Genomic DNA, 19,700 nt, shown 5'->3' on the forward strand with positions numbered 1-19,700 from the left:
ACACCCTTTGTGACAGTTGCAGTCTGGAGGATTAAACAAATCAGACAAACAGGATTAGACAAATTCATGAAGGATAAGGCTGTTGCTGGCTATGATTTCCCTCCACGGTTGGAGGCTGCATGCATCTGAGTATCAGTTGCTGGAAACCTCAGGAGAGGAGATTGCTCTTGTGCTCAGGTCCTCCTTATGGACTTCCCATTGGGGCATCTGGTTGGCCACTGAGAACAGGATGCTGAACTATATGGGCCATTGGCCTGATCCAGCAGGACTTTTCTTGTGGATTGTGCTACAACACGTATTGGTGGCAGTGGATTTGAACAGCCATTCCATGTGCTTTTAGAGCTGGGATGGCTAACCTGTGGCCATCCACATGTTGCTAAACTATATAACTCCCATCCTCCCTACCCACTGGCCATGCTGGCTGGGGCTGATGGAAGTTGGGAGTCCAAAACATCTGAGGGACCACAGTCTAGTCACTCTTGTTTTAGGGGTAGCCAATGTGGTGCCCTCCAGATGTTGCTGGCCTCAATCTCATCGGTGCCAGCCTACATGGCCAATTGTCAGGGATGATAGGACTTGTAGTCCAACAGCATCTGTATTGGCAGCCCTTTGAACCAGGGCTGGAAACCTGCTTGAATAGCCCCATGTCCTCCTTCTCCTGCACCACCTCGCAAGTCCTCGGCCATCACAATTAACCGATAACTTCATTGGCCCCTATAGGTGCCTGCCTTTCCCACCACCACAATTGGTACCTGGGATAGACTAATTCAGAATAATTAATGCACTGAACACATTCAAAAACCTCTGAGTTACACCTGAAAGTAGCTCCTATAACTTCTGCATGAGCTGAAAGTGAATTAAGTTCCTTTTGCGGTGGATTTTTAATTCAATTTTAATTTTGAGTGATTCCTATTTATTAGGGGTGTCGTCTCACTCAACTCTTGTGTTTGATTGGAACCATTGCATTCACTATTGTTTTAATCTGAAATGTGATGCTGCTGTTTAAACTTAAAGATTGTAATTTGTTGGGGAGGGGGACTTAAACAATTGTTCACATCACAGTTGGTGTGTTTTGATGTCAGGTATATTTTGTGTTTTAGTGGACCACGTGAGTGAATCGAATTGGCTCCTTTTTAGAGGGGTGAACTGGAACCAATTCCTTTTCAAACTGAACTTTCCAAGCATTGGCCACAACACACCCTCACCCCACAAGCTGTGTGGTGGAGGCGAAGGCAGAGCTTGGAAGTTACTTTTTTTGAACTACAACTCCCATCAGCCCCAGCCAACATGGCCACTGGATTGGGTTGATGGGAGTTGTAGTTCAAAAAAAGTAACTTTTCCAAAACTCATTGAGGTTGTTTTTTAAAAACTGCATTTTCTTCGGTTTTTAGCTTTAGTTCCCCCCCCTTTTGCTGTCTTGGAGGGGGGAGCAGGGTTCTCATGTTTTTGTTTTAAAGAAAAAAAATCTATGCTGTGTGGATTTATTCATGCTTCTAATACACCACTCTGATATCTTTGGAGGAAGGAAGGTGAAGAAACATTTGCCCTTCCACCGTCCCCCTGCCACTCCCCCGTTCTACCTCTACTACAGTGTGTAAAAGCCAGGAGCGAAGAGACCAGTTTTGCCTTCGCGGCTCTGAGGGAAGCCAGTTTGAAAGAGCAGAAGCGGCTGGGTGGGGCTTCGTTACTAGCGTTCCGTTTTCCCTCCCAATTCCCTCCCTCCTGCAGGGCGCCCTACAGGATCCGCTAGAGGGCGCTGCGGAGGCTGCCTCGTACGTCAGCCGTTCTTTCCGGCCGGCTTCCTTCCTCCTCGCTGACTTCGCCGCCGCCACCGCTCCCGCCTCCTCGTCGCCGGCAACGCCGCTGATGCTCCCGGAAGTGACGCTGGAGGGAGCTCGAGCCGAGGCGAGCCCCACGGCCTCTCCTCCCTGCGGTGACATTTTCCCTCCCTTCCTGCTGGGCCGAGGAGGAGGCGGCAGAAGAAGAACTGGTGGCGGCGACGACGGCGGCACAGCAGGAGGAGGGAGGAGACCCGGCCCCTCATGCTCGACCTGGTCCCTTCCGCGGGGCCTGAGGCCGGGAGGAGCGGCGGCGGTTGCGGTGGTGGTGGCGGCTGCGGTGGTGGTGGCGGCGGCCCTGGTTAGTGACCCTCTTCTTCTTCTTAATCGGGGGTGGGGGGCTTTGGTCTCCTCGAGAATCTACCTCAGAGTGGAATCCGTTCCCCAGTGGAGCGAAGGAAGGTGAGTTACGAGGCTCTCGCCCTTAGTTGGCGGCGGCGGCGGAGGGGTGGTCTCGCTTTCGTTTTGTCGCCTGGCAACCCCCTTCCCCCCACAAACCTGGGTGTAAAGAGAGGGGCAAGTCGAGAGGAAGCACTCTTTTCCTTCCCCCGCCCCCAAACTTCTTTCCTTGTTGGCCGGTCTGCCCCCACTCCCTCTTCCAACCCCTTGTGGTGCAAGCGCCGTGGTCGCTACAGTGGCGTGAGCGGCGTGTTTCTGCCCTTCGCATAGCTGTCATGGCGGGGTGGAGGGGGCAGGGCAGGGTCCGAGGTCCAGTCTGGTCAGGTTCCTTTTTAAAGGAAGGGTATGGCCGTCTAATCCTGGACTGGGTTGAGAAATGGGGTTGTGTGTGTGGGAAACAAGGGCCCATTTTAGGTCTGCACCTGATGCAGAGCGATCTAGCCATGCCTCTGCTGCTGTCTCTTTCCCGCTCATCGACTCCATGCCTTGTATTTATGCAATACATTGAAACGGGGAAATATGGAGAGGGAGGTCTTTTATCTCTCCTTCCCCCTTCTGTGCTTTCAAGATAACTTTAGAAAGAAGGGCAGGTGGCTACTCCTTTCATTCAGTGGGACGATGGTTTTGTCTCCTGTGCCAGATTCTCCCATGATTTTTGCTTAACACCAAGGACACGCAGGTTGCCTCCACCTAGTATGCAGTGTGCACACAACTTAAATAGTTTGAGAAGTAAGTTCTTCTCCATTCAGTGGTACTTGTCGTAGCATTGTATGCTTAGTGCTTATGTAAAGGCAGTAAATTTGAGAAGTTGTTCTCATTAGAAAGAGAAAGCCCAGTGAAGTAGCTGTGAGAGGTCATAACAGTGAAGTAGGGATGTGGAACCTATGGCCCTCCATATGTTGGACTCCAGCTTCCATCAGCCCCAGCCAACATGGGTAGTGGTCTGGGATGATAAGAAATGTAGTCGAACAATAGCTGGAGGGCCACAGTTTCACCCTTCTCGTGTGGTAAAGATAAGCTATGGGCCCTCTCCTCTGTGGTTAAACATGAAATCTTTAAGGATAGAAGAGGAAGAAGTAGGAACACCTCTTTTCCTTTTGGCTGATAATTTAATGTACTAGACAGTGTGGGGAACTATTGGCCCTCCAGATGTTGCTGAAACTCCCATTATCTCTGGTAATTGGTTATGTTTGCTGGGCTGATGGGAGTTGTAGTGTGAGCAACATCTGGAGGGCCAAAGATTCTGCACACCTGTACTAGAGTGGCTGCTACCCCAGAAACCAAACTGCCATAGATATTGTGTGTGTGCATAGTGGGAAGAGAGGTAGAGTTTGTTTAGATACTTTCTGTCGGTCTCCTACAGGGTTGTAGTTTTTCATATACAGTTGCAGGGCAAAATCCATTAAGAGATGTCAGACACAGAATGAAATATAGCCTTTTCACTAAGGCAAGTTCAAGCATACATGCATTGGCCTGGTCCACGTGTTACTTTAAACTGTAGTTTAAAATATACTATGATAAAGGGGAACTAGCAGCATCCTCCTCATCTCTCCTGTCAAACCACAGGTGGCAAGACAATAACAAACCTTGGTTTGCTGCTTGTGGTTTATGTGGGTGAAAGAAACCATAAGCACAGGTTTGCATGTAATGTGAAGCCAGCCTCCGATTTGTTTCCTCACTGATGTGCTGGAGATGGGGAGCAGCGAAGTGTGATCTTTTGAGCAGTATGCTGCTTGTTCGTCTTAAACAATATTTTATTTTAATCTGGTTTTAAGTGACATGCAGACTGGGCCATTCTTGTTAATCTGTTCTGATCCACCTCTTCCAATTCAAAGTTATTCCACATTGTATATTGGTTATTATTTCCTTTGCGGCAGGATGATTTGATCTATATTGAACTGCCATTCCTTTATAAGGCTGCAAATATATTAGGTGTTAAAACTTTCCCCCCTGTCCTCCTCTCTCTTCCTCTGCCTTCATCCTTTGAATATTTTATCTGCCACTGTTAGTGAAGGTGGAAACAAGCCAGAGGTGTAACTGAAATACAACTGTCTGGCTTCAAGTAAAGAATTCCTTTCAGCTGGGTTAATGACAGTGAATGATAAATATAGCTGCTTTGAATTTCTGTGACCTGACACATTGCTTTAGCAAAGTTTTAATTTGTAGGTTTAGCAGCTATCTTTACAAGCTGTATGGGCTGTTGGGTAGGAATAATGGTTGCTGTAGATCACTTAATCAGGAACATTCATAATGTTGGGGGACATCCGTTTTTTATGCTTAGAGCAAAGTGTATGAAGTTATTGATGAGCTTGTAATGCAGCGTCAGTAAATCATTCAAAGCAAAGGACTTCTCTTAATAGCCAGAGGACCAGTACAGGCTTAGTTTTGTAGAACATATTCAAATTCAGCTAAGAGTTTACTATTTTGCAATTGACTACAGGCCAGATGCCCATGGGCATGTTGCTTAATTTTACATTGGTGAGAGCTTTGACCTAACAAAGCAGCAGGAATAGATGGGATCGTCTTGCAAGAATTATGGAAATATTATCTTCATTTGATTTTTGATTAAATTTTTACCTTAACTTTAACTCATTTTACATTAGTTGAAAATTAAGAAAGCTTTATAACATTTGCTGCTGTTCATTCACAAAGGCAAAAAGCCATATACTTTGAGAACGTCATTTTTCTTTTGGTAGTTAGGGCACACAGCGAATGAAGGAATAGGAGTATCCATTTATTTGAATAATCAGTTTTTATAATTGCTGGTGAATCCACATGCAGTTTAATAGTTTTCTTTTGTGAGTCCATCTATGTGGCTTAACTAAATGTTTAGGGCATGACTTAATATTTGCTAATAAATATTTTGTTTAATACTGGTGGAACCCTATTTACTTCCTGGTGAAAAGTACATCTTTGATGGTAGGGTAATTAAAAGGTTTATGTAGCATTGGTCCAGTATAGGTTCTTGAAATGAGTAATGTGCATGTACACTGATCTTTCGCCACAGCCATGTATTGCATCAAATGTTGTTGTAGAGCAGCCTTTCCCAACTAGTGGGCCACCAGATGTTGTTGGACCACAACTCCCATCAGCCTCAGCCAGCATTGCCAATGGCCAGGAAAGATGCGAATTGTGGTCCAACAACATCTGGTGGCCCACTAGTTGGGAAAGGCTGTTCTAGAGCATGTCTTGACTTTCAAGAGCAGTTTTTTGAGGAATGCAAGATGATATAGTGGGAAGGAGGGCTGGAAAATCTCTTGTGGATCGAGTGGGACGTTGTGACTGCAGAATGTTGCAGTAGGTTAGAATCCCAAAGGCAAATGAAGAGCCTCTTTGTTTCACTATATATAATATTTTCTTTTTATCTAGGATTGACCGTTCCTGAGCTGTAACTTTCTCCTAATTGGGCAGGGACATAACAACTAGTCTGAAATGTTGTCAGATAGTGCTGCCCCTGTGGTTCCCCAGTGCTTGAATGACATTGGTTCAGTTATTTAAAAGTATTACTGTGTACTTTCTGAGAGAGAGTTATATAAGTGTGAATGTTGATGTTTTGCAAATACTGTAGAGCAGAGTGACTAACCTGCCCCCCCATCACCCATGTTGTTGAACTTCAACAAATGAGAATTGTAATTCACCAACATCTGCGCCCTATACGGCCCAGGTCCAGGCTATTGGTCAGACTGTATCTCCCTATACGAGCCTGCCCGGGCCCTGAGATCTTCAGGAGAGGCCCTTCTCTCAGTCCCAACACCCTCGCAAGTGCGATTGGTGGGGACGCAAGATAGGGCCTTCTCGGTGGCTGCTCCTAGTTTCTGGAACTTCCTTCCTAGGGAGGCACAAATGGCCCCCTCCTTGCCATCCTTCCGTCGGCAGGTAAAGACTTTTTTATTCCGACAGGCTTTTGGGATAGAAGGTATTTAGGATTGGGCTTTACAAGGCTTGTTTTATTGTTTTATATTATTATTTGTATTATTTTAAATTGTTTTTAGATTTTTAAGTGCCTTTTACGGTTTTAAAGTTGTGCATAGTTCAATTGTATTTTAATTGTATGTTTTTCTATGTTTTTAACTACATGTAGTTCTATTTGTAAGCCGCCCTGAGTTCCAGTTTGGAAAAAGGGCGGGGTAAAAATAAAGTTTCAATTCAACATCTGGAGGGTCATAAGTTATCCACCCTTGCTGTAGGAAAATGAGAACTTTTCCTCCTATCTATGTAAGGTTTAAAATGATCAATAGTTCTTTTAAAACATATTGCAGCACTGGAGGATCTAGTCTGTGCAGACATTTAGATTCGATTTGCGGTTGATAACATGCTCTGCATAAAATAAATTGTATAAATGACTCTTCTGTTGTCTATTTGTTAGGTGATAACAAATGTACCTTAGTCTTCTTTCATTCCAGCAGAAATATTTTTCTGTCTCGAGAGGAGTTCTCAGGTGATCTATTCAAGAATGACTGAGCAATATACATGAGTGATACTCTCATGGTTCTACCATAGCTGGAGGAGTTGTTGGTGTTTGTGTACAAGGAACAGAGTATTAACCCTGAAATATAGAAGGCTGTGCAAAACATAGCTGCAAAATTATCTATCACTGTATGATGATAAAAAAAATGGAAATGGACTGCCTACAAGTCAATTCCGACTTAGGGCGACCCTATGAATAGGGTTTTCATGGTAAGCGGTATTCAGAGGGGGTTTACCATTGCCTCCCTCTGAGGGTGAGAGGCAGTGACTGGCCCAAGGTCACCCACTGAGCTTCATGGCTGTATGGTGATTCAAACCCTGGTCTCCCAGGTCATAGTCCATCCCTTAACCACTACACCACACTGGCGCTGTATGAAGATAGCTGCTGTGTGTTAATATTTTACCAAGATCAGCGGTGATGGATGTTCGATATCAGTTTTTACAAAGTGCCTATACTGTGTTGGGAGTACTTAGGCAAATATTTCAGAGTACATGCTTGTTCTAGCTAATAAAATGGAAAACTATTAAAGGTAAAGCGAAAATAAAGCGTCTTTCTGTCTTAGAATATCTAAATATAGTAAAGGATGCTGCTTAAATGGTTCTGAAACCTGACAGTTTTCCTTTTTAAATTATTTAAACTTTTGTTTCTTCAGGTTCTAATTCTGGGACATCTCAACTACACAGGCAGTTGAAATAAAATAGAGAGGAGCAGAATAGGTGTACTTTTAACCATCACTGAGAAGGGCAGTGGATTCAAATGCTAAAAGTGGCATCTGAAAAAAAATGCACCTCAGTCCCTTTCCTGTTTTGTAGTTTTTATTATTATTATTGGGAAAAGGTCAAAGAAACACACAGGTAATTTCCTTGCAAGTACCCATATTACTTCGCAAGGTACATGCTTTACTTGCCATTTATCAGAGTTGCTTGTAGAGTGTGATTGCTTGAAGTGGAGATACCAAGTAAAGGGTCTCGTACCTATTCTGAGCAATATAACTGACTTGCTTATGGTACTGCTTCTCAAACATGTTGTTTATCTACATGGTCAGTGATCTGAGGATGTTGTGTACTGACACGGGAAACTGATCCAGAGTGGATTTTTATTACTTGGAGACTTCAAGTGTAATTTTATCAGCTCTAGTTAACGGAGCAAGTTTACCAGATGTGTGTGTGTGCTTTTTTTCCCCCAGAGGGGCGGAGAGAGATGAACTGTGAGGTAAGGTCATAAAGAAAAAATGTGGGATAATCTGGTGACATGTAGTTAGGTGAATCAAAATTCCCATCTGCCCTTTAAAATTTACAAGGGTAAAAAACCCCAAGCTCTTACAGGTGGAAGTGCAGATTACATTGGCTGTTTAGCTAGGTTCTAGCTCCTAGGGGTACTGGGCTTCTGTTAGAGGATCAGGATTACATTGTATTTGACAGTACACAGAAACAAGCTTTTCTTCAACACATTTGCTTATTTCAGAAGATGGTTGTGGGTGTAACAAGTATAAGCAAGAGCTAAGCAATATATAGTGATGATTCTGAACATTGTATGCCATTCATCAAAAGAGTTGCCTTGTAGAAGAAGTCTTGGTGATGCTAATTTGATATAATGGTGTAGATAAAAGTGAGCTTGGATTATGTCCAGTAAGGTGTGTATAAATGAGTAGCATAGTTGGGCATGGGGAGTTGAGTAGAATAGGTACTCATTACTGTCTCACAAGGTAGCAATGAGATCCAGCAAAGACTGTGCTTTTTCTGGGATGTGTTGAATGCATCTGTTCTGTCTCGGTCTTTCTGCATTTTTCTATTTTTAATTATTTTTTCTTCTTACCTTATGCTATCAGTTTCTCAATAATAGGCTTATTATTAATACTCTACTGACCTTATGGAAGCAACCTCTGACCAGTTGCAAACTGGTGACTGACTGGCATAGAGTTTGAGGTGTTCTCTTATATTTGAGTGCTCTTTGAACATGCCCAGTTCACATCCCAAACTACACTTAGTGTGCCACTGTTTGCTCCATTTTTGATAGTTTTCTGGTGGCACGTCTGCGTTGATTTACTGGAGAGTTCCATGGTTACTTCATTATGTCTAAGATTTTATTAAATAAAAATAAATTACATAGTCCCACTCAGCTAGCCTTCACAGTTTGCTAGTTTGGCTATGTAAAGCAACCCATGGTTTGTATTCGGTGGTTGATGCAGTGCTATGAAAAATGTGGTTTTGAGAAAGAAGGATTGTACCAAGAGGTAGGGTCTCAACCATGAACAATTTATGGTTGAAAGGATTTTGGGAATTGGTCTTTAAAAACAGCAAAACACCTATGACCTAATGGATTATGAAACATTTTTTTTATACAGTAGATCTAAAAAAACCCCTATATTCCATAGCATTTGACTTCTTGTAGAAAGGGTCCACATATAATTCTTCAAACATCATTGTGAAAATAGATGACAGTGTTTAAGACTTCTTTTCTTCCTATCTTTAGATTGTGTCACTCTCAACGTAGGGGAATGAGTAGGGTGTTGGATCTGGATATACAAGACCCGGGTCACTGGAAAGCCTGGGCCCATTTGCTATCTCTCAGCCTTGCATACCTCAAAGGTGTTAGTGAAGATAAAAATAAAAATTCTATGTAGGCCATTTTGAGCTTTTTTGATGGAAGAGTGGAATACAGTAGGGCCCCGCTCATACGGCGAGTTCTGTTCCGGACCCCCGCCGTAAAGCGGAAATCGCCATAAAGCGAAACCCATTGACGATAATGGGATGCGTCGTGGAAAAATGACGTCAAAATGACGCGCGACGGAAAAAAACTGCCGTAAAAACGGAACAAGCGCCTTAATGCGGGGACTTTCCCTAATTGAAAGCTGTCCCATTATCGTCAATGGATTTCGCTTTACAGCGATTTCCGCTTTACGGCGGGGGTCTGGAACGGAACCCGCCATATGAGCGGGGCCCTACTGTACACTTGTAACAAACTGGGGTGTGGAAAGAGTGAATGTACTTTCAGTTTCATGTTTACCTATCTGTTTCTAGTTTTTTAAAGTTCAGTAAAGTGTACATTTAAAAAAGCAGAGCAAATGTGACAGAAGTTTGTGCCAAACTATGAAGCTGAAGGAATTATTTCAAATCTCTGTTAAATGTCTGTCTTATGAATACTCTGAGGAACTGTCAAATTTATTTGTCGTACTTCGGCATTGCTGATCTGTAGCTGTTCTTCCTACTGGTACAAATTCCTGTGTTTTTCTCCAATGTGTAAAGCAAGAGTGGTAACTGGGGTAATAGCTGGCAGAGGAATAGTTAGGCAATCCCCTCCCCTTTCTGCCCATGCCTTGCCCCCTATAAATGCCTTCCTCTACTTTCTACATCAGCACCAAACACAAGATTTGAAATCCCATAGTTACCACCAAGTCTCTGATTTCACTGAGCTGAATAAATAGTATGGTTTTTACACCTGTGCAGCCCAACCCCATGTGGGGTTATGCAAGAGTAAGGCTGCAATCTGACATACGTCTACTCCCAAGTAAGCTCTGTCGGGTTCAGTGGGACTTATTTCCAGGTAAGTGTGCATTGGACTGCAGCCTAACTCACTGAGTTCAGTGGGACTTACCTTTGAGTAAGTGTGTTTGGTTTGGAGTTCAGCCTTAGAAAGGAAGAATAATTGAATTTGTGAAATTCTTAGTGCAGCCAATTGTCCTTTCAACTGAGGTGTTTTTTTAAAAAGTCGCGTTTTTTTAGTTTCAGCTTGTGCTTTTCCCCCAGACCCTTCAATTTAGGACAGAGTTTTAGTATTTCTCTTTGGGGTTTTTGATAAAGCTAAGGATTAGAGTTGCTTCTCCATGGGTCTCACAGCTATGAAATATCATCCCCAGTGTATTTATAGTTTGTTTTCAAAAGTGAACTAACAAAAGCAGATGATAAAAAACATTTGCTAGTGTAGCTGCTTATCTACATTAGTAAAGTTTTTTAAAAATTAGTTCCAATATAGAAGTCATGTTTTTAATAGAACTCTTGTTTCTCACGTTGTGAGGGAAAGCTTTTAATACAAACATGACAGCAATAAATGTCTAACTGTAGACATTGTCCCTTGTCTTAGAAGAAAAAACAACACAATTTATCTTGGGATGTAAGGTGATGCCCCTCACTTCTGCACCAGCATAAACTGAGCCATAGGCCAGCTTTAAGTTAGAGTGCATATACTTTACAAATGCAGATTTTGGGGGTGGGGAGATGATTTGGATCACAAATACTAAATACATTTTCCTATGTCAGACACAAGAATGCATAGAGAAGGACAGTGCAGTCTACTGTAATAATCCAAAATTTCTAGATAGTATTGATTGTGTTCAGTAAATTGAAAGATTTTGTATGGATTTCCTTTCTGAGAGGAAGTGGTCAAGTAGAGAGAATTCCCATGTGTTTCTGTCTGTTGTCATTTGCATTTGCTGCTTTGTAGATGCTGAAACATCCGGCTGGGTCTGATGTATTGTCTGAAATAGGAACGTTTTAATAAATATACAGTGTTTTTACACTGACTGAAAAAATGTTGTAGACTGCTTTGCCTGGACCTCTGTCTAGGGTTCTGTGTCACTGGAAAGCTTGCATGCTTCTGCATGACAAATGATTATGTGTTAAGACTTTCCTAATTTTATATTCTTAGAATGTGGCAAAAACAACCTTATTAATGATGATTAAAATGGAAAAGCTCAGCAACCATAATCAAACTACAAAATGTTGCTTTTTTAAAATAAAAAGAAATGCTGAAATTGTAAGTGGTGCAATTGGGGCTATCTTCACCAGACATCTAAACTCCAGGGAACCTTTATTTATTTGATTTATATCCTGCCCTTCCAGCAGGAGCCCAGGGTGGCAAACAAAAACGCTAAAATCACTTTAAAACATCATAAAAAGACCTTAAAATACATCAAAACAAAACAACGTTAAAACATTTTTTAAAAAAGGGTTAAAAACATTATTAAAGAAAACATATTAAAAGCAGTTCTAACACAGACGCAGACTGGAATACGCCTCAACTTCAAAGGCTTATTGAAAGAGGAAAGTCTTCAAAAGGCGCCGAAAAGATAGCAGAGATGGTGCCTGCCTAATATTTAAGGGGAGGGAATTCCACAGGGTAGGTGCCGCCACACTAAAGGTCCGTTTCCTATATTGTGCAGAACGAACCTCCTGATAAAATGGTATCTGCAGGAGGCCTTTACCTGCAGAGCGCAGTGACTGACTGGGTATATAAGGGGTAAGACGCTCTTTCAGGTATCCTGGTCCCAAGCTGTATAGGGCTTTGTACACCAAAACTAGAACCTTGAACTTGGCCCAGTAGCAAATGGGCAGCCAGTGCAATTCTTTCAGCAGCAGGGTGACATGTTGGCGATACCTTGCCCCAGTGAGCAGTCTCCCCACTGCATTTTGCACCAGCTGCAGCTTCCGGACCAACCTCAAGGGCAGCCCCACATAGAGCGCATTACAGTAATCCAGCCTGGAGGTTACCAGTGCGTGGACAACAGTGGTCAGGCTATCCCGGTCCAGAAACGGCCGCAGCTGTCTTATCAGCCGAAGCTGGTAAAAGGCACTCCTAGGCACTCCTGCTTTGTTTAAAAGTACATCCTTTCCCCTTTGTTTACCTAAGGACATGACAAGTCTGCTCTGAATTGCAGATTAGAGGCGTCGGCCATATATTTAAAAGCAGCTGTGGCAGTAGAATAGTCACTATGGCCCTCCTTTCTTGGATTGATGAGCATACCTCTCTAACAATTATTTTGTATGAAGTGGTTTATTTAGTTGATATTAGTTTTGATTTAGTTGGACAGCCTACCAATACTGTTGCCGTTCATCAGAGAGTAGATTCTCATGCAGAGACTACCTTCCACTCCCAATAGTATCAGCAGGGAAGGTTACAGCAGAGATGGTCCAGGAGCCAATGAGGCTAGGGTAAGGAAGCCTGCGTAGGTCTCCCTCCAGAACATCCATAGCAGCAGAGTCTGGCTTTCTTCTCATCCCTTTCTGCACAGGACTCAGGGGGAGGGAGTCTACTTGTTTTCAGTAACCCATAAGGACTTTCCAGGGCCAGTATGATTCTAAAGTTTTAAAGGGTCAGCACACCCAGAGACAGTCTTGAGATTTTAGCAATCTCAAGAGCTAAAATAAAGAAACTTCTTGTGAACAGAGCTATAGAAGAAGGCCACAACAGAATGAGTGTGTACTCCATTCCTTTTTTGGACCCCAAGAACGATGGATGTGCAGTACTTCTCTTTGATCGGAAAAGACTGAGGGTTGTGTTCAATGTAGCACTAGGGAGATTGTTCTGTTCTGGGGAGTCTCCTGACCTTCTGGAGCGGGAGGAGGGGGGAAGTCCTGTTGCACTAGCAGGAATTCTTGCAGTGGCTTCTGCTGCACATTTTCACATGGAAACCTAAACCTTATCCTTAACTATTGCTGCAGTAGATACCAGAGGCTTCATGGATCTGAAGTATATGTAACTTCATCTACCCAGAAGAAAGTCGCACTGAAGGTATTTCAGATTTTGCTTCAACAAGAGAGATTACTAATATGGAGACGTCAGGCATCCATAAAAGTCTTGGTGATGTTGATGATCCGTCTAAGAGAAGGTGGCATTCATGTATTTGCTTACCCTGGTCATCTGTGTAACTTTGCTGGGTAGCAAACAAGTCAGAAATTCTATTATTGTGAATTTTCATAGCATTCTAGTAAATTAGAATGAAAAGCTTTCAGTATTGTGGTGTCAATATCATAGAATTACGTAGGATTTTTCTCCAGACAGGAAGTCCAAGATTTGGTTTCATTTCTACCAGCTCAGGAGAAGAGCATTTTTGAAAATGAAACCTTTGACCAAGTGCTGTGATCATTGATACCCTGCATGGTATCATTCTCTCTCTGCTTTAATCACTTTCAGCATTGTTTCTAGCAGCAGCAACATGGACCTGCAGCCATTGCATTTGAATTCTGGATCATGTGAAGCACTGTTCTTCAACCTTGAGTCCCCAAAATACAGCTCCCATCAACCCCAGCCAGCTTAGCGAATGGCCAAAGATGATGATAGTTGTAGTCTAACAACATCTGGGGACCCAAGGTTGAAGAACAGTGTTGTGAAGGACTCAGTTAATGGGAGGGTAGAATCAATGGTGGGGACTCAGACTGGGTTCCCACCGGCAGAATCTAGCAGATTGATTCTTATAACAACACATTCCTGCAAGGATGGAATACTTTGCTAGAGCTGGAGTGGTGTTTTCCAGAGAAGAGAAGTCTTGTGTTAGAACCTCCTAGTGCTATGAGCCATTCATTTGATGCAAACTTCTTTTCGTTGATAGATTCAGTGGGGCAGAAATACAGGTCCAGTCTAACAATATCAGAGCGGTTTCTCACATTGGCAATAAAGGGTTTGGCTCTGACAAGTGTACTTCCGTGTGACCACCCAAGGAACAGTTTTACTCATCTGTAATCCTCGTTTGCCTCAGACCATGTGCCCTTGTATACCACTGGAGATAAATGGACTCCCTGCTTGGAACAAAAACACTGGTCTTTGCCAAATCACTGTTTGAGCCTCTTCATCAATTTTAATATTTCCCTTTCTTAAAGGTTCCTCTCTAGTTACCATAAAATTTACTTGAAAGTCCCTGAGTTAGGAGTGTGCTATCTACAGAAGGTAGGTGGTCTGTGGTTAGTTCTAATTTCTATAGGACTCTGGAGTCAGTCCTACCAGTTTTCTATCCAAATTCTAGTCATCGAAAGGAGAAGGTTTGTCTTTTTTGTGGATGTTAGGACCCTGAAAATCAGGACAAGAGCTTCTGTGACATCTGTTTCTACTGGGCTTTCATTATGGGGGCTTGCATAGTAATGAGGACATTATTTGCAGAAAATATATTGGCCCACTTTGGTTAGCTTTGACTGAATCTTTTTTGTCTCAACCAGGCAGTCTGTTCTTATTTGGCTGTATTTCAAATGTATTCTTCTCAACTGTGCTTGTGTGTACTATCTAGTCTGGAATGGCATTGTTTTGCTGCCATCTTTTGTTGGAACAAAAAGAGCAAATTTCTGTATACTTCACTGATGGCAAGAGATAAGCATTTTTGTTTTGAAAGATTGTCTTCTTATTTTGTACCTAGGACTTATGTAATGACTTTACCAGATGACTGTGCTCTTGTAATTGAGTTTTATTATTTTCTTTCATACTGTTTTGCCAGGGGGGTGGGGGGGTGGATAGTCCATGTTTTATGGGTGTAGAAACCGTTCTTGTTGGTGAGATACTTTGTGATAATTCTTTTTCAAGTAGTTTGTGTCACTGTTATAGGAAGCTCTGAGATAACTCATCTAGAGCTTGAAAGGGGAGATGGGTCCTAAGGAGTACAGGAGTACATTTGAGAAAATGATTTGATATTGTCTACCTCCTCCTAGAAGGGAACAGTTCCAAATTTAGTGCAAGGCTGTAACAATCACAGGACAACTTGCAGATAAGAACCTACTTGGCTGTTTTCTCAATGTTGTGAAACTGTTGGAGTTATCACTGTATTGGACAGGAAGTGAATGAAATGAAAATTGAACCAAGGGAGTGTCTCTGTCCTGATCTCTGCTCTACAAATGCTATTCTGTTGGCTCAAACAACTAAGTAATCTGTGCTTGGAAAAAAATTTAATTGCATGAGACTATAGAACTATACAGTGCAGTGATAATGCTTATTTAAAGTTAGCAGGACTTCATTGACTTGACATTCCAGTTTCAACAGGCAATTTAATGTCATCTGCCATCACTTTCCAATCCACCCCTTTCCTTTGCCAGTTCTGTCTAGCTTTTTAAGTAACATACTCCTGGGCAAGGTACAGTATCTGTTTTAAGGTAGTCAGTGCAGTGGATGAGAAAAGGGTTGTGTTTTTTTTACGTGATGATTGAGAACAGAGTTAATAGTTTAATGCACATCACCTCAGTGCAGTTACCTCCATTAACCTCCGGAATCCAAAATGTCAGTTCTTTGAGGATATTTAAGGTGCGAACTTGAACTGGGCCTTCTGTTTTCATGCAGAGCTTCTTTCCCTTTTGATGACAATTGATACAAGCTTAGTGCTAAGCCACAGGAGAAAAGTTGTAACTTTAAAACTTTAACTTTGATTTAAACTGTAGACATACTCTGCAATTTGATTTAAAGGAACCTGAAAAATACTCTGTAGCCTGAAGTAACGTTATGGATCCCCTACTGAGTTCCTTATGTAGTTGCTCTTTGGACAAAATCCACCAAGAGTTTTTTGTCTTAAGTACCCTCTATGAATTTATAATTAATTATGAATTCTGGGTTCAGTGATGCCCAGTTTTGAAAATGAACTTAAACTAGGTGCTAGGCCACTGCTTGTGAATATGTTACACTTGTTCAGTAATTCGGATACATAGTGTAGAATTCTTTGAACTCTTTAATATAGACTTAGAAAGTATAATTTGGATTTCATTCACCTCATTATATTGAGCTCCTTTATTGTAATTGTGTGTTTGGAATTATGTGAGTTTTTTCTTTCTGTCATGTCCTTAAACTTCAGTTTGTTAAAATCTTTCCTTTAATTTTTTAAAATCATACAAAAACAAGCAATTGAACAAAAAGCATAGGCAGAGATAGGATGGGGATGGGGCACTTGCAACCCTCTAGATCAGCGTTACCCAACCTTTTTTGACCGAACACCCCTTTGCGAAATCTTTTTGTGCCCAATGCCCCCCTCAGATTAAGTATATGCCAATGCTTCCTATTCTTCCCTTAAAATATGAGTAATGCATAAAAGGTATTTTCAATTATTATTACTGATAGTTTTTATCATGCCTTTTTATTGCACTTAGATTACACATTGAATTCTTAGTATGAACCAATAGACATACTATGTCAGTATGAACCAACAGAATACACTGTGTTACTTAACAACAAACTCATTCAGTTTACCAGCATTGTTTCGTTAAACAAGTTCATTTAAACATCACAGAAACAACGGGTAGTGAGTGTGACCCATTCCTGAAGAAAACCAGCGAATAACTGACTGTCTGTGTCACCCATTTGCACGCGGCACTCATCCGTTGGAAGAATGCACCCTCCACCAATACACCCAGTTTATCAAACTCTCGTGATTGGTTCCAACATCCGTCAAGACAGCATCGGAACATTACCTAGTGCCGGGGTGTGGCTAATATCCCCATTCCTTGATATGACACTGGCCGCCATTCAGAATTTCTTTACTAAAGAGCACACACTATTTATAGTGTTATTTCCATGAATTGAGACTATTAAATACATTCTAACTGGGGACGAAACAGTTTAAAAATTAATGATTTGTGTATTAAATAAAATTAAACTTAAATGCTTCAACTGTCGCATCAGACCACCAAATGTCAACGCCCCCCAATGAACCCAAATGCCTCCCTAAAGTTTGTAGTCATGCGAACGCCTCCCTGAAAGGCTGTAACACCCCCCAGGGGGACACTACCGCCCACTTTGGGAATCGCTGCTCTAGATGTTGCTGGACTCCAGCTGTCATCGTTCCTCACTCTTGGTCTTGCTGTCAGGGGCTGATGAGAGTATAGTGCAACAAAACTGGAGAGCCACCAGTTTTCCTTCCTTGGCACAGGCTATATTTTGCTCAGTTCTTTCGTCCCGCTTCTATGTTAACATGTTTTCTGCGGTCTGATGAACTGATTACCCTTCTTTCCTGCTGTATATTTCTTCTTTACTGGGGTTTTTGAAACCATCAACATCATAACTGGAAACCAAAGAGAAATGACAGCTCTTTCTGCTTCAACAAAGGCTTAAGGATGAGTATCTAATAAGAACGAGCATGTTGACTTACTAAGTGTCCATTTAGCTATCGGTTGGTGTGTTAATTTTGTAACATGCAAAGAAATGAAATGCATTAGTTGAATGACTCCCAATTATTTGAGTTTCAGAAACAGTTCATTTTCCTGAATCACCCAATAAAAATGTACTATTTTAAAGAATGAATTTGTGTTTTAAAAAAAATGTGGATCTGTTTATTCTTAACCACAACAAAAAACTGTGCTGACAAAGCTCCAAGACATGTGTAATTATTTGTGGTGTCTTTACACTGACAGGTAAACATTTACCTATTTTATATTACAGACTTAGGTAAATGTTCACCTGTCAGTTAGTAGCATTTCAACTATCAGAATTTTCTGGAGAATAATCCAACACAGAGATGAATAATTCTCTGCTGCCATTCATTGAGACTTAACAGCATGCTGATAAAATCTTAATAGCTTAGAGTAGAATATACACAAAGGATTGGTGTCATCAGGTATTACCCTGAGGTAAAAGCTTATGCAATAGTGCTGCCACTTAAACGCAACAGGTCAAGTAGAATATAGGTAGGATATGACAGCTACTAGCTGTAACCTTACAAAAGGGGTCTCAGAATCTTTGAATTCTACTTGTGTTGCTGGAAATCTTGGGAAGAATGCCTAAAATGCCGATTGAGGTATTGGCTCTAGGGATGCAGACAGAGACACTCAAATGCCATTTCAGTAATATTTGGTGTCCTTAAAATAACTTTTTTCCTGTAGAGATCTTAATAGTTTAACAATCCAGACATTGGGAGGGGAGATGTAGAACATTGCAATGTTAATATTGCAGAATTGTTTGAGTTGGTCAGTTGTAATTACAGGAAATGCTTCATTTCATAGCTGTTGTAAAAAAGGACAAATAAATACACCTCCCTCCCACTGCATTTTCCCTCTTCAGCCTGCACTGCCTTTCCAGCCTTGAAGTGGAATACCTCCATTGCATTGGTAAGGCATTGCTAGTGTAGTGTAATGTCTAGATTTGGGCCAGGGAGATCTGACTGATTCATTTTGGTAAGTTTGCCTGTTACAGAACATTTTGAGTGGACACAGACAAAACAAGGAGTTATTGGTGGCCACTTGGAATGGGATGTGGAGATTCAAGGTTCAAGTTCCACTCTCAGTGGCATTCTATCAAATCCAGATATCACCACTCTTCTTACCTGGCCAGCAGTGTCAGATGGAACAGAGAATGCCTTTCTCTTGGAGAAGTGGTGTACCAGCAGTTCCAAGAATAGGATCCCTTTTTTGCTCACCTTTGGCTTTATCTGTGTGTTCCTCAGAGCCCAGGGTAGGTTGGCATAAGGACGTAATGTTGTGAGCCCTGCTGGATCAGTCTGAGGAGCCATCCAGTCCAGCATTCTTTTTCCAACGATAGCTGGCCAAATGTACCCTGGAAAGTGTACAAGTATGGCATGGAAGCAGTGGTCCTTGCCTGTTGTTCTGGCCCCAGCATCTCATGCTCAGAGTTATATGGTCTCTAAACAAGGAGATTCCATTTAGCTATTATGACTAATTCCAGTCAGTAGACCCTTTCCTCCTTGATGATTGTCAATAGAGGAATCTCCAAATATGGGGAGGAAATGCGGGATATAAATTTAATAAATAAATAATAAAATAATAAATAAGTACTGGTTCACACTACTCACAAGCAACTTACAGAATTCATATGTGCTAATGCCCACTAGCTTAGATGGCTCTAAATTAGAAGTTAGAAAAATTCATCAAGGAGGGAAGGGTCTTCTGATGTAGATTATTAAGACATTTTTCTCTCTATCTACTCTTTCCATGTTGTTTATCTGTTTGTGTGTGTGTTTTAAAAAAATCTCTACAGTGTCCCCCATAATGATTTTCCCCTTCTAAATTAAATTAAATAGCAAAGACTTTTAAGCCTTTTTTCATAGGGAAAATTCTCCAAACTCTTGATTTATTTTTTTTGTCCTTTCCCTCACTTTTTCCAGTAGTAAGATATCCTTTTTGAGATGGACTAAGTGGAATTGTCCACATTACATTCCAAATGAAGTTCCACCAAAGTTTTTTCCCCCCTAGCCTGAATTGAGTATTTGACTTGCTTGGCAATAACCTGTGCTTAGAGCTTCCTATATTGTGTGCACTCCTTTTACATTTTAATGGGCAGCATTCAATGCCATGCCAGTGACTGTG

At 41.7% G+C, this 19,700-nt stretch overlaps 1 protein-coding gene across 6 annotated transcripts in view; it reads left to right on the plus strand.

Annotated features, from left to right (window-relative positions):
- The first annotated feature begins 1,804 nt into the window (after window positions 1-1,804).
- ARK2N (arkadia (RNF111) N-terminal like PKA signaling regulator 2N) overlaps window positions 1,805-19,700 on the plus strand; it is an 83,859-nt gene continuing 65,963 nt past the window's right edge. For 4 of the 6 annotated variants that reach the window (XM_061613677.1, XM_061613669.1, XM_061613683.1 and 1 more), the window contains exon 1: window positions 1,811-2,139. The gene's annotated coding sequence lies outside the window, so the exon portion shown is untranslated. Of the gene's footprint in view, window positions 2,140-19,700 lie in introns of all 6 variants that reach the window. The other 2 variants (XM_061613704.1, XM_061613696.1) reach the window with 2 other exon arrangements.

The sequence above is a fragment of the Rhineura floridana genome, chromosome 1, assembly GCF_030035675.1.
Source record: "Rhineura floridana isolate rRhiFlo1 chromosome 1, rRhiFlo1.hap2, whole genome shotgun sequence".
Classification (NCBI taxonomy): Eukaryota; Metazoa; Chordata; class Lepidosauria; order Squamata; family Rhineuridae; genus Rhineura; species Rhineura floridana.